This window comes from Tamandua tetradactyla, chromosome 17 (genome assembly GCF_023851605.1).
Source record: "Tamandua tetradactyla isolate mTamTet1 chromosome 17, mTamTet1.pri, whole genome shotgun sequence".
Lineage (NCBI taxonomy): Eukaryota > Metazoa > Chordata > Mammalia > Pilosa > Myrmecophagidae > Tamandua > Tamandua tetradactyla.
Genome location: NC_135343.1, coordinates 5,626,454 through 5,642,331, shown reverse-complemented (window position 1 = coordinate 5,642,331; position 15,878 = coordinate 5,626,454). Strand labels below are relative to the sequence as shown.

The window sequence follows — 15,878 nt, the reverse complement described above, 5'->3', positions numbered from 1 at the left end:
GAACTCTTAGCATTTTTGTCAATTTTGAAATGGTTCTAGAAAAGCTTCACGAGGTAAAGCTCACAACGACTTTTAAGGTAATTATTTAAATAATTCAGTATTGAATATGGTGACTATTCCAATTGATACTAGGTCCTGTCCATGTTATAATATTTAAGGTCCAGGTTTGGTGGTGTTAATTAGAATTCTTACTTGAACCCTCCAAATCTGATAAAAATGGCATTAGGTTATATGAAGAGAATGGAATCTTTACTCAAATCCATCTGGCCTGCATTGTATCGTAAGTATTTATTCCTTGCATTAGACAATGTATACTATAGACTTATTTCTCATAAGATCTAAACAAGCAAGCATATAATCATGGAGAAGGCAAAGCGGCCTCATCACTTGAACAGTAAATCTGAATTGAAAATGAAGTTTAGTTTTAGAGAAGCACATCTAACACTATGTTCCAAATTGTCTGTAGTTGTTAAAAGCACGTGAAGAATATATATGACTGCTCACATTTTTTGTTGTTGTTGTAGCATGGTAAACTAAAATAAAGTGTGAGTTTTAGAACATTGTATATGGAACTGTTTTAGCTCTTTTTTCTTTCTTTCTTTTTTTTTTTTTTACATGGGCAGGCACCGGAAATTGAACCCGGGTCCTCTGGCATGGCAGGCAAGCATTCTTGCCTGCTGAGCCACCAATGGCCCGTCCTCTTTTTCCTTTTTGACATGGTCTTCTTTAAAGACTGAGTAACATTGCGGCCAGAAATATTCTTTGTAGCCTAATTTGATTTAATAATCAAATGAAACAAAGGATTTGACATTTCTTGTTGGGTTTCTGACAAGTCTAAGCTTAAATATTTAAAAGGTCTATCATCTCAGAAACCACCATAAGCCAATTGGGAGATGAACTCCTTATCCTAAAATAGAACATCTTTTTTATCCTCTCAGATGTTTACAGATTCTAATGAGGAAATGAGTGTCAGGTATACCAGTAACCTCTTTTTGATTATTAATCTGTGGTAGATTACAGAAATTGTGTTTTAGGAATTAATAGAGGCCAACTATCATGTTAAATTTCTACAAGCATTTATGCTTTCAGAAGTTTGTAGGAAACACAAATAGATCCCGCCTTACGATACTGAATTTCATCAAGCTTTTGATTTTCGTCATCATTATCAGATGGCCTGTACTTTCATAAAAAGTATGGCTTATCTTTAAACAATGGCAACTAACTCTTTCAACCTCTAAGAGTCCCTTTATAATTTCAATCCCAGTTGGTTCCTCGTTAAAATGATTTTTGCCTGCCAAAGAAACCCCGAATGTATTAGCTGATCATTGATTAGCTTATTTAGTTTGGAGACAAGTGAGTTCACAAAATTCTGGGTAGAGGAAAGGATTAATATTTTTGATAACCAGAATAGAATAGCCTTATGCAGATAACTATGGTTTTCATTAGACTTTTGGGGATGTCGTTAAATGACTTGGACATTTTCATGCTACCCTTTGAGGACTCTAGATTGTTAATGAAATACTGTATTAGTGTTTAGTAATTACAGAAAGAAGGAAATGCGTGAAAGAGTCGGAGTCAGACTGAGAAAGTAGAGCCTTTATGCAGGAAGTGTTTCATTCCCTCACGTGTAATGGTAGCGGACCCCTCAGCCTGCTTTCTTCCTGGCTTTCCTACACTTCAAAGAGGGCAGTCCAGCATTGGTAGAAAAGAGGGAGGAAGGGATGTTTTTCATGGGACAAAGTCGTAATTGGTGGATTTGAGGGAAAGTGCAAATGTAAACCTTGTATTAGCAAGAAGCTGTCCATTTAATGAAAGATTGTTGTAATTTGACTCTAGCACTCATCTGTTTAATCCATGCACTGTCACAATAAGAAAATGAGTCCTTGCCAAGTAGCAGCAGGGTGGTGTCTGTAAATTATTCTCCTCATCCTTCAGATGCGTCGTGATTTTTTTGAACAGAGGGCCAAGAGAAGATTAAGAATATCCTTTGCAGGTATATTGCTCCATATTTATAGGTCATTCCTGTAAAATCCACAGTCATAAAATAGAAGCTGAGGAATTTTATCACCCAATCAGATTTTACAATCGAGGGAATACTTGTTTTTATTTTTGAAGGGATTGCACAATTTAATGTGGCACAAATTTTAAAAATATTAATGCTTAAATAGATATTTTTATATAGAATCTACCTATATGAAAATGGCCTCTTCCTAGTGCTGGCATCAGTTTCCAGTGAGATGGGGAATGTGTTTTTTAGGGAAATTTACAGAGAAAATGACCTGAAGGGAACTCGCGTTCTTTGACCACGCTTTTTCAGGATGTTAGCTGGAGAAATGGGTTTTCTGGCACTGTGACAACTCTGATGGGCTAAAAAGACACGCTAGGTAAAAATGATATAAAGATGGGGGTGGAGGTTGGGGATAGCTGAATGGTATTGTGTAGATACAATCTTCATAAGGAAACCAGATTGATTACTAGATACAGTTTGATAGGAGAAAGTTTTAAAATTCTAAGACATGCTCTCTGCCTCCAAGAAATTTACATGAATTGAATAAATTAAGGCTCCAGCCCTTAGGTTTTCATTTGCAGTTTCTCACTTAAAGTCCAAACTAAATTTAAAATTGGCCTTCTAGTCCTAGAAAAATTCCATCACTTTCATCATTCTTGTAGTAGAACATTTTCTAAGTTATTTTTAAAAATTGAGAATCTTTGAGTCTCTTTTGCCTGATTTTACACTTCATAAATTCCTCGTTCTTCCCTTTACAACATCTACACCCTGTCTGCTGCCATGGCAAATTATTTGCTGTAACTCCTTAGTCTTCAATAATAGGTAATTAGTGTAGAAAAATTCAGTGCAATCGAATGTAGAAGTGAGAGACCTCGAGGGGATTCCTTTAACCTATACACCTGCCTCTTGGCTGGTTTTTCCCAGCCCCAGTTTGTGTTTAATGAAAAGCATATTTTCGTTGTTGTAGCTGGTGTCTTGTATTCTGGGTCCCTCAGTTTCCCCTGCGGTGCCATGGAAAGGTGAGATACAAAGGGTTAACAGATGGCCAAAACGAGTATTCTAGAACATTCCAGGACTGGGTATACTAAATCTTATTTCCAATTGCAGTATATTGTTTTTGTTTACAAATTAATGTTTTGCCCATAAAATGCCATTCAGAATCTGGACATTGGGGATTGTTAACCTAGAGGGTAGATGTTGGGTTCACGGGACCTAAAGTTTATGTGATCTTGAGGACCCTCTTTTTACGCTTGCAGTTTTTACAGACGTGTTTACCGATATTACCACATCTCCAGTGCTTCTCCTGGGGCCTGGGAAAACCCCTCCACATCAAAGGCCCTAAAACTGAAGTGTTCATTAGCATCACGGTACATCTGCCTCTGGCTTGTGAAATAATAATACATTTTATTATTAAAATGATCATTTTAGATTTGAAAAACAATTCTTTTTATTAGTCTAAAACTTGGTAGGATTTAAAAATACACTTTATACACTAGATGATATGGGCAAAGCAAAACGAGAGTACAACTTTGAAAAAGACTAATACGCATTGTCTTGAAAGAAAGTATGTCTTGTGGCTATGAAATTGGTTTGTTTGGTAAGTTATGGTTTTAGCAGTGGTATACCAAAACATGTACATTTTAATTTCTGTTTCCTATTAATTTAATAAATAACAGTGATGTGCAACTGCAGTTGCAGGGTGCTCTGATGGCTGGAAATAGGATACATTTGAAAAGTGGGGAAAGTGAAGGAAACCAGGGACTGAGCCTCATAGTTTAGTCAATAAGGAAAGAGGCAATGCCATTTGAATATCAATTAATAGACTTTAAATAAGCTAAGAGTTTGTGTAGTGGTTGATAATCTATCAACAAGAACAGAATACCTGTTTTCAGCTGATCAGAATTGTATTTGTTGAAATAAGTAATTAGATAGTATAAGATGCATTGATGAATCAGAGCATTTTTGTATAATGTGCATATAAAAATCGCCATTTATACCACAAACAAGAGTAGAAAGATGAAGCATTGTGATTCCACAAAATAGCTTCCTGGAAAAGCAATTAACTGATTTTTTTTTTAAGTTCATAGAAGATAAATGATTTTGGCTTTCCATTTCCTGTCACTCTTGGTTACCTTTATATGAAAATGGATCTCTTCCAAATTAAAGTCGGCACCAGCCTGTCGGACAAAAAAAGGTTTCTGTAAATCAATGTGTACATTACGTATTCATGCTGGTTTAAATTTCTTAATTACATTTGCGGTGCATAATGTTTTCAGATTGCAGCGTACTATCTGATTGTCCATTGATGAAATAAGGGAGTGTGGCAAGTGGACAAACTTGGTTTCCCTCTCCCATCTCGCCCTCCCCTTCACCCCACATGTCCCTTGGAACAGAGTGGCCTCCGCTGCCATGGAAGCTTTCGATCTACCCCTGCTCCCAGGGGAGAACCCCCATTCTCTCAGTGAGAACACGGGGGCCCTTGTGCTGGTTTACTTTGAAGAGTAAAGACTGAAAACCCTGATTTCAGATGGTGGAGGAAAGGCCCTGTTTTCCATTTGGTAGGTAGGTCATTCTGAAGGTCAAAATGAAGGGAGGCAAGTGGAAATGTTTCTGTATTTTTGGTGCTTTTATGTTCAGTCAGCGGGGCTCTGAAAGGTAAGGCACTTAATAATGTAAAATAACTTCAGTTTCCCTAACCCTTTATTGAAAATTTGAAGAAAGCATATTAAAATGTGTCCTGTTGTGTTAAAGTGCCAGTGTCCTTCTCTTTCCCTTTTCCTCTCTGGGCTCCTGAAGATTTACATTATAAAACCCAAGTTTTTTAGCCTTATGGGTGGGAAACACCTACCGAGAGTGTTGTACTGAGGGAGGAACTCGGTGGGGGTGGAGACAGTTATTAGCAAGCTCCACTCTGTGTTCCCTGTATATTTTCTCAGTTCCATAAGGGTTTCTCCCCTGGAAGGCATCTGGACAAATTACAGGACTGCTTTTTCTGTCAACTGCAGCCTTCTTTGCGATGCTGTTTCCTCTGACTCTAAACCTGGGGCTGATGGAGAGCTGAGCCCTCTGTGTTTGCAGTCTGCTGAAATGATCCAGCATCTCTCCCACCCTGAAAAAAAGGGGCACCTTAGAGTCCAGGGAGAAAAGCCTCTTCTTTCGTGTTTCTTCCTTTCTTGGTCTTGAGTCGTGTGTGGTCTTCCTGGATATTCAGGAAAGAGCGGCAGAGTGGAATGGCCGAGGCTTTGGACACAAGCAAGATACGGAATTGAATCTAGGCCCAGCCACTTATTAGCCAAGGATTTTGCCTTCTCTGGGCCTCAGTTTCCTTTCATGTGTCGGGGAGAAAATGACGTGATCCTTGCTTCACAGAGTGATTGGGAGAAGGAGTCATGCGCTAAGTTGTGTAACGTGCTTAGCACACTGGCGATGCAGTAAGCCTTCAGCAGATCCTAAAGGCGTTACTCTTGTTAGGAAGACCTCTGAAACAACAAAAGCAGACAAGATATAAAATGGATATATTATCCGAGGTGGTTTGGGCCGTGTGCCTGTATATATGTGTGCTAAAGAGAGAGTGGAGAGAAAGAATGATGACATTCTGAAAGTTCTTCTGTAATTATTTGTTAGGGATAACGGAAACCTTGAAGACGAAGATTATCCTGGATCAGTGTGCTGAAGCCTGAGTGATGTGTCTCTCCCTTATTTAACACTTAGCCCCTTCTGAGGTTTTATTGCCTAGTCTGGGATCAAATTTGATCCCTTTCTGTGTATTTGGTTTTTCTGAGCTATTATAGCTGTAGTGGAATGTATCACATGCGAGCTTTATTGCCAGTTGAATGAAGTGCCAAATCAACGAGATTTGGGTTTAGGGAAAATGTCAACATTAAATATTTAGAATGATGCATTTGAACAGATCTGTTTGCAGCCACCAAGTATTAAATAGCATGATTAATTGGGCCAAGCAATTAATCTCCATGTGATGAACCAGCCTTAACAATATCTTTATAGAAGATGAAAGTGGGGCTGCCCTGGGTGTTATTTACAGATTCCACTTGGTAACTGCGCGTGTGAAAAGCAGCCAGAGTCCATCACCCTGGACATTTTCCAGTTCTGTTTGGACCAAAGGTCTGGCTTCAGAACCATCAGATGCTTTCAGAAGTGGAATTGGCTAGGACCGCTCTCCCCCCAGTTGTTGCCCTGAGGGTCAGGAGCAGAGTTTAGTGTGTGGTTCTGGAGTCTGTGTTTGAATCTCAGTGGCAATGGGCTCTTGTGCCTCACTTGCCTTATCTGTGAAATGGAATCATGATAGTACTTATCAGTAGCATTTTTATGACTATTAAATGAGTTAATACTTGCACAGGACTTAAGAACAGTGGCTGGCACTTAGAACAGTGGCTGGCACATAGTAAGCATTCAATAAAAAGTCCCACTGATTATTATAATTATATAATATATTATTATTATAATTATTATTATTGATGGTGGCTCTGTTTGTATTCACCTTCTAGGCTGATCAACTCTAGACGGTCCCTCAGTTAAGAATCCAGGAATAGAGGTGAGATAGATGAATTTCACTAAATATTCCACAAGACCAGGGCTTTTTCCTTCCTGCTTTGTTTACTGAAGTATCCCCAAGTGACCTGGAACATAGTTTGTGCTCAGTAGATATTTACGGGATTAGTTAGTTCACTTAAGGTTAGGGGTGAAGGATGCCACTCCCCTTCTGTCATTGATCTCTCATCGAGGCCTCAGTAATTCCTGCCAAACCTTTTATGGGAAAAGAGGCGCCAAACACCTCCACCATATAATTTATAGCTGCTGTTACAAAGAGAAATGGGAACCATATTTACTGGTATATGTAAACACAGCACCTGTAAAATAAATCATAGAGCTATCAGCAGGCCTCAGAAGCAAAAGCTGAAGCAGGCAGTGCTCCAGAAGGGAAGATACATACTCTGCCTCTTCCTCTTTTTTCTCCTTTGTTTGGTTTTCCCAAGCAGAAGCCCTTGCTTTGGAGGTAGTGTGTGCATATGTGTTGTATGTGCTGTAGACATGTATTGATGTTCTCTGGCCAGATGACGTGAGCTGTAGTAAAAGGACATGGGAATGAGGAGGGCAATGAGAACGGAGGTGGGACTTGGGGGAGAGTCCACATTTTCAAGCTTTCAAGCTTTCTGCCACATGAATTGAGTTTTAACAGACTTTAAATGGCATAGACTACGTGGAATTCTTAGAGGTACGCCTTCATTCCAAGAACATTCTGTAGCCCTTTTTCTCTTCATGTTACTTTGTATTTCATGAATCCTGTTTCATCCTGATTTCTCTTTTAGTTACTCGTAGTCATACATTGTTTCATAGTTTGTGCACACATAACTTACATATTATGAATAGTAACTAGAGTTCTGTTTATTTGTTGTCTTATGGACATATCCTTCAAAACTGTTGTTGATTGCATAGCACTGAGGTCCAAATAGCCTTGGCGTGCCTTTAATACACAGTACATGGTTGACCCCTGTTATCTGCATGACAGCAGGATGCATAGTGGAAAATAGAAAAAGCGTAGTCATTCAGCCATTTACCTATGTAAGTCTGGACAACAAATATAGATGAGCCCTCCCTCCACCCGCAATTCTTGGATGTCTTGAAAGTCTCATTAAGCATCACTGATGTTAGGGCTTTCAAGGTCATGCCATCCAAATCCCATATGGGAAGTTTCACTCCACCCTGGGACGTCCCTTCCCAAGCTCGTCCTCCCTCTCCTCAGGCCCCACTGCTGAGGGGAGCTCACATCCCATGGGGCAGCTTCCACGTCTCTTCCTTGTCTGGACCTGCAAATCAACCTTGCTGTGACTTATGCTTCTTAGCTTCAGTTGTGCTCCCTGGGACTTCATAATTGTTGGCTATTTCATGTTTTGTCTGTTGTTGATTTTTAATTCCTAGTAGTTAGCTCCTGATTGTATCCTCCTGGAAAGCACCCACACCCTGTTCTAGGTAGATACTAAAGTAATGTAGGCATGGGTTTTTGAGAGGTCTTCCTCACTTCATCACAGCCCATCTAAAATACTCTTACAACGTTGATTTTACCCTTTTATAGTTTGTGATAGTACTACGGGAGAAAAGGAAATAGCAGAGAAAATTAAGGGGTCAGGAAATGGACATGGGGTTGGAACTGGTTGCAGTATTAAAAGTGCAATTAGAGGAATCCCACTGAGCAAGTAAGACTTGAGCAAGAAAAGTGAGGCAAGTGTGTGAGGGAGTCAGCCAGGAAGATATCTGGAGAAATAAAATTCCTGGTAGACTGGATAGCGAGAGCAAAGTTCCAGATAGGAACTTGCCCCTTGGCCCAGGAATAGTGGCAAGGCAGTGTGCTGGGGTGAAGTGCACGAGAAGAGAGGGGACTCTCCGTCGTGGAAGCCCCCAGAGACCACAGGAAGGACTTCGGCTTTACTCTGAGAGGGGGGCGTTCTAGAGGGGTTTTGAGCAGAGCAGCTGCATAATCCACTTAGATGCTAAAAGGATGTGCCTGGCTCTGGTGCTGAGAACAGACTGATGAGGTGGGGAGAAGGAGCAGGGAGGTCATTGCACTGATGTATGGGAGTAGATGATAGTGGCTATGACCAGGGTGGTAGAAAAGTTGGTGAGAGGGTTGGATTTTGGATATATTTTGAAGGAGATCCGGTTAAGATTTGATGACAGCTGGGATTTGATGATCGGTTTTTGGCCTGAGCAACTGAAAGGACGAAGATGCTGTCAGTTGAGATGGAAAAATTATGGGTAGAACAGTTTTTGGGCAAAGACCAGGAGTTTGTTCGGGCTTATTGAGTTTGGGGTGACCATTAGACATCTAAGTGGAGGTGATAAGTAGGCACAGTATTTGGACCTACAAGACTGGGGTTTGGTAAAGAAGTCTGGGCTAGAGATACACTCTGGTGGTTGTTGGCATATGGGTGGTATCTAAAGCCTTGAGGCTGGATGTGGTCACCAAGGGAGGCAAAGGGCTGAGCCCTGGTGCATTTCCACATGAAGGGATTATTGAAAGGAGAAGGAACCGTCAAAGGGGATAGAGAAGAAAGTATCATTAGCTAGGAAGAAAACAGAGAGAACGTACATAGTGTTTGGAGACCAGGTGAAAAGAAAGAAGCTATTGCCACCAGTTCAGCTTTAAGAGAGAAGAAGAGGAATTAGAAAGTACATTTTCAAGACAACTTTTTCCAGGTGTTTTTTTCCTTGCAAAGGACAGCAAAGATTATGAGAGTGTAATGTGTATTCATTAAAAAAATTAGGATAACATTAAAAACATAAAGAAGAAAATAGAAATCACCTGTAATCCTGCAACCTGGAAATAGTCACAGTGAACACTTTGATACAAATCCTTCTGGTCTTTTTCTCTCTATCTTCTTTATTGAATTAGGATCCCATTTATTTTCCTTACACATTGTAAGCATTTTGCTATGTCATGGAACAGTATTTGGCAACATTCAGAGTCTAATCCCTAATGATTGCACCCCATCTAGTTGGGAAACTGCAATGATGTTTACCCAGTGGAAGTACGATAATTTATTTACATAATCTATTTGTTGGGTATCTACACAGTTAACAGGTTTTTTCATTATGGTAAATTATTCTGCAGTGCACAGTGTCATAAGTAAATATTATGCATTTTTTATTATTTCCTAAATTCTTTTGAAGGTTTGCATTTTTCTTGCTGAATTAGAAGAGCTGTGAAATATAAAAGAAATTGACCTTTCCTAAATATATTGCAAGCTATTTTCCCAGTTTGTCTGTTAATCTTACAGTGGAGAAATTACAAGTTTGTGTTTCTCTACCTTTTTAAAATCTTTTCCTTTGTTATTAGGGTTAGAAAGCTGTTCCAATAGAAGTATGAGAGAATGTTACATCTAAAGTAGAAAACCATAAAGGAACTAGAAAAATATACATGAAAAAGTTGTCTATCTGGAATTTATCTTGATATAAGCTAAGGCTTTATATATTTGTTTATTTTTCCAAATAGTCAAATCTTAGCATAAGTTATTGATCTGTCTTTTCTTTACCAACTCAGTAAGAAAAAAGGCAAAATATGCAGTATTCATGGAATTATGATATAGCTATAGGTTGAAATCCTATAATGCAATTCTCATGAAACGAAAAATCTTAAATCAAAATGCTCCGTTCTTTCAAGACATAGTTCAAATTCTACTACTCCACAGTTCGCTCCAGCCCTCAGTTTCTTTTCTTTTGAATTCCTATAGTGTTAACGTGTTATGTTACCATACGATACTTGCTTTTCTTTGTGTCTGCCTGGTCTCACAAATGTGTTGTAGCATCTTGAAGACAGGGCAAGATCCCATTGATCTTCCCACCATCATCTTCTAGGTTAGAATCCATTTACATTTAGTGTTGTTTTGTTGTTGTTGTAGTTGTTTCTGGGGTCCACACATTGAAAAATAGGGAGATAATTCTCCTTTCACTGGTTTGAATGATGTTAGATCAAGGATAAAATGAAGAATAAAAACTAGAATGAAGTTTCAGCATAGTATACATTCTGACCCAGACTTCATTTCCCTTTTCATACCAGACTTTTTGGTACAAACCTTTCCTAGTTTGCCTGCTGAATTCTTTCTAAGGCCAGTTCCCCTTAAAAAAATAATCATCATCTTTGGACATTAGGAAGTCGCCACCCAGAACTGATCATTATTAATACCTTGGCATATTTTCTTTCCATCTTATTCTTTATATTTTTCTGTTTGATTACGTATTGTTTTTATGAATACAATACATGCTAATTTATGTAATTCAAAGAATGCAGAAAAATGAAATTTAAATCCCACCACCCAGAAAAAAACACATCACAAGCATGAGATGAATTTCGTTCCACCAGATAGCATTCTGTCTCTCTTCACCCTTCTCCCTCTCTTTATATTTCTTTAATTTTGTGAAATTTGAAGTGCCCTTTAATCTTTGATGGGTACTTGTTTGATATGCCTATCCTACTTTTTCTTGTTGGGTGATTTGTTCTTTCTGCTTGAAAACCTAAAGAATTTTTTTTTGTTTTTGGATTTCTGCAGCTTAACCAAAATATATGTCTGTATTAAGCATTTCCTGAAACATGGCCTGCACTTTCAGTCTGCACATCAGTTCTTTCTTCTAGTTCAGGGAATTTTTTTTTTCCTACTAAGTGTTTGCACACATTGTTTTAATTTTGCCTCTTAAAGGAAGCTCTGTTATCCTTATGTTGAATCACTTTTGTCTTTCATATTTGCTAGTTCCTCTCTGATTACCTTGATTAGTGGATGTGTGTGTTTAATTTACATTTGGAATTATTTTCCTAAACCTTTTCTGTACATCAGTGATTCAATTTTTGGTGTCTATTCTGTTTTTCACTCTCTCTAATTATTTAAATTATTGCTATCACACTATTATACAGTTTTGTTGAAAAAATTGTGTCCCCAGTGAATACTTAATTCAATCCTTTCCAAGATGTTACATGGTTTTCATTAAAATCTAGCAATTTAATGTAATTAATATGTCACAATTCAGTTTTATTTTTCATGAAAAAATTAGAAATCAAACTTTTTTCACTTAATGCTATTAAAATTTGGTTCTGCTGTTTAAGAGGAATCATTTTAAGGGCATTTTCCAGTACCAGTAACCCTCAGAAAAAGAAGTGTCTCTATTTTCTGTTAATTAGAGCTTGGGTCTACTGAGTGTGACAGATTCCAGATCATAGTGGCTTAGAAACAAGAGTAAAGTTTATTTTTCTTTGATTGTAAATCTGAAGCTGTGTGCCTGTTCTGCTCTGCGAAAATCCCACTGTGGCCTCGGGCTCCTTTTATTCTGCTGCCTTATCACTGCCTGACCCCAAGGACGGTCGGAGGGCGGGAGGAGGAGAAAAGGGGCAGGGGTGGGTGTACCCCACCCTTTCAGGGGGCGCCTGGAAGGACACCCACCACTCTCTGTCCCATTCCATAGGCTAGAATTAATTGCTTGTCTGCACTTGGCTTCCAGAGTTAGGAACCGATAGGTCACCTGTGCCCAGGTAGAATTATCGTCACTGTGGAAGAAAACAGAAGAGATATTGGGAAAAACAAGCAGCCTCTGCCTTCTAGGACTTTCATATGCTTTATACCAGTGCTTGGTGGTTGTTTATCTCTCCCAGGACTTTGTGCGCCCTTCAAAGGCAGGAATCATTTTTCCCCATCCGTGTTTCCTCAGTGCCTATTTGGGTTCAGTGTGTAATAGGTCTTCAGTAGTTGTTTGTTGAATTGTTGTTTTTGAATTGAAATGACATAGTCTACAACTGTTTTTTTAAATTTCTGAAGAATGTGGTATGTAAATTCATGAAGTGGTTTTAAAAGATTCTGAAAGTTTTTGACAAATAGAAAAAGGCTCCCTATTATATTATTCTAGTTTGATAAATGCCCCTGAAATCGATGATGGCTACACAGTATGTACATTTGATTGAAGGAAGTATAAATATAGCCAGCAGTATTGGCTCTCCTTAGTCAATATAAAAATGTCTTTGGATAATAAGTAGATTCCTATCTAAATTCATGAGTTCTCCTGTGACATTTGGATTAAGTCTGAAATGAATTAATCTTTTTCTGATAAAGTTTCATAAGCTGTGATTTCTCTGGTGACCGCACTTAATTAGATATTAAATAAACTGCTTATGTTTATACCATCAGGTTTTATAGCTGTAGTTTATTCCTGAGCTGTATTTCACAGCTGTAGTAAGTAGCTGTCAGAAATTAAAAAAAAAAAAAGTGATAATAGTATTTGGTAAGCCATAATTTCCTTAGATTAGGAATTAGAGCTGCCCACTTTTGAAATGAAATTAAATATTGAGTCTTAAATTTAAGATATAAACCTAGGTAAAATATTCTAAATCTATACATTCTGGTGAAAATAAATTAGCTTTGGGCAGGCCACGGTGACTCAGCGGGCAAGAATGCTTGCCTGCCATGCCAGAGGACCTGGGTTCGATTCCTGTTGCCTGCCCATGTTAAAAAAAAAAGAAAATAAATTAGCTTTATTCTTCCAAGTAGTGTTTTTCTTCTCTAGAAATTGACGATGCTTCTTGTAGGTGAAAAAGTTCCATTTGAACTGCAAAAGCAGAAACATTTTGCGATAAGGTACTGTACATTTTAATTAAAAACCTGAGTTTTCTTTTCTTTTCTAATATTGTATATCACAGTAAGATTCTCCAACTCAAACATAATGACATTCTGACTCAGCAAGGAGATACTTGCAGGCCTTGTGAATGTTGAACAACAAAGATTAATTTAATCTGTTTTTCTTAGTAAAAGGAACAGCACAGAGATTGATCTGGAAAAACAAAATGACCTTATGTACAGGTTGGAGCAAGGGAAGTTCTGAGCTCCTTGAAACACTGAGAGCCAAAATGCAAGTTCAGCAATTGTCGGTTTGCCTAAGGGCATACAATTTGTAAAGGATTTAATTTTTCTCAGTTCAGTTCTGTTTTCTTAGAACAATGCAGATTTTTAGAAAATATTCTAAGTTTGGTTTCATTAAATTTGAAGAGAGGCGACTTATACCTTTCTATGCCAATGCCGTCTCCTTACTAGGTAAACAAATAAAGAAAATGTAGGGATAAGTAAGTAGCGAGAAAAGTGATGGCTCTTGTAAAGGTTGGATTCTGTTCAGGTTCGTCTGAGTTCCTGGATTAAGTTTCTAGCATATACCACAGATTGGTATCTTCAGGAGCCAAATTGGTTTAATAGCAGCCAATTTGCAGTCTCCTTTTCTAACTGCTTCGTGGATATTTTTGTTTTAATGGTTTAATAAGCTCTGGTTAACTAACAACTATGCAGCATATTCTCGTTTTGGCTTCTTCTGTATCCATACCAAATCTCTCTCAGTTTCTTACAAATCCCAGTCTTACCTCTCTATTTGAAACTTTCCTATAGTAGCTTTTCTAACTTTATAATGTCCGTCCAGTCTACTATTAAATAAACCCTAACAGCATTTTCTGATGAATCATCCTAAAACTCCAGATTTACTTCTTTTTCCCTGGTTGAAAAAAATGACAAGCTCCCTATTACCTATAGGATAGAGAAAACCATTTTATGGCCAAATATAACTTGTTTAAAGAATTTGATTTAATAATTCTTGATTTTTTTCACTGAAGAGACCTGCAAATCCTGTTACATCTAAAATAAGCCATTTAACTACTATATGCTCAGATGTTTTAGGACTTCCTGTAGGCAGTTGAAAGCGTTATTTGCAGTTAAGCTGCTGCCACTGGAATCTTCCTCTAGCTCTATCCTGATTATGTTACTCCCTATCCCTTTGGCACAGGGCTGTCCCTCACTCATGTTAGGTACTTGGTTAGTATTTCAAGTAGCTGTGGAGTGGGGGTGGGGGGGTGATAAGACATGTTGACCTAAATTGTTATTTTTTTTGGCCACCCTTCCAAGAATGCAGGCTAATCCCAAGATATTCCAATGAAGCAATTCAACTATGTCAAGGAAAGAAAAGGCTGGTTTGTTCATTGCACTCATATCATAGTAATTAAAAATTAAAAATGAAACATGTAAAGGCAGAATGCTTTCCTAATATCAGCTAGCAGTCTTATCATTCAAGTGAATTATCTGATCTGTTTTGTGTTCTCAAATGCTTTAGAAACAAGTAAAATGAAAGGGAGCATATTTTGAACTAATTTTAAGCGTTTTTGTGGGATTAAGGAATATAATTTTGATTAAAATTCATGATGGACCTCTCAGGCACCTTTCTAGACCTGACCCCATGAGTCTTCCATTCTATTTATCATTAATGGATGAGTTGCAAATGAGAGTGACCAGCTTCAAGGTTTTGGTCAGCTCTCTTCATCTTCCTGGGCTTTGGTGTGTTTGATTACACTCTATGCTGTGCCCCAAGTATTTCCATTCTTTACATCCTGTGCACACTGATGACCAACACTAGAAGTACGATGTAAAGTGTTGTCAAGCTCAGCAGGATAAACTGTTCAGGATTATGTATAAGAGAACTCAAAATGAAAGTATCAGGAAAGATTGCATGTCTGTACAGCTGAATAATTTTGTATTTTGTACACTGAAATGTTGGTATTGTCTTGGATTCTTGTTCTTTGGCCCTCGAGGGATTTATCCATGCTGATGATGCCATATAGTGTCTGTGCGGCTACGATGTGTACCTCTAGCCCTGACCTTCCTTCTAAGCCTGATGACCATATTTCTAATTGCTTTATTGTTTTTCTTTTTATTGATATATATATATATATATATTCACAAACCATATAATCATCCAGGTGTGCAATCAGTGGTTCACAGTATCATCATATAGCTCTGCATTCATCACAATCTATTTTTTATCATATTCATTACTGCCAAATAAATAAATAAAGGTAAAAAAGAACACCCAAAACATCCCATACTCCTTATTCCCCTATTATTTATATTTTTGGCTTTTTTTCTTTCTTACTCATCTGTCCATGTATTCGACAAAGGGAGTGTCAGTCACAAAGTTTTCACAATCATATGGACATACTTTAAAGGCGCTATAGCTATTCAGTCATCTTCAAGAATCAAGGCTGTTGGATTTCAACTCAACAGTTTCAGGTATGTCCCTCTGGTTACTCCGGTACACCAAAAACTTAAAAGGGATATCTATATATTGCATAAGAATAAACTCCACAATGACCTCTAAGGGATAACTATATATTGTAAAAGAATAAGCTTCAAAATGACCTCTTGACTCTATTTGAAATCTTTCAGCCACTGAAATTTTATTTTGTTTCATTTCTCTTCCTCATTTTGGTCAATAAGTCTCTCTTACTCTTATGTTGTCAGGGTCAGACTCATTCCTGTAGTCCTGTCCCTAATTGCCAGGGAGATGT

General features: G+C 38.0%; 1 protein-coding gene across 3 annotated transcripts in view; it reads left to right on the top strand.

The window, feature by feature from the left end:
• AFF3 (ALF transcription elongation factor 3) overlaps window positions 1–15,878 on the top strand; it is a 586,201-nt gene that overhangs the window by 154,552 nt on the left and 415,771 nt on the right. The gene's annotated exons all lie outside the window — the stretch shown is intronic.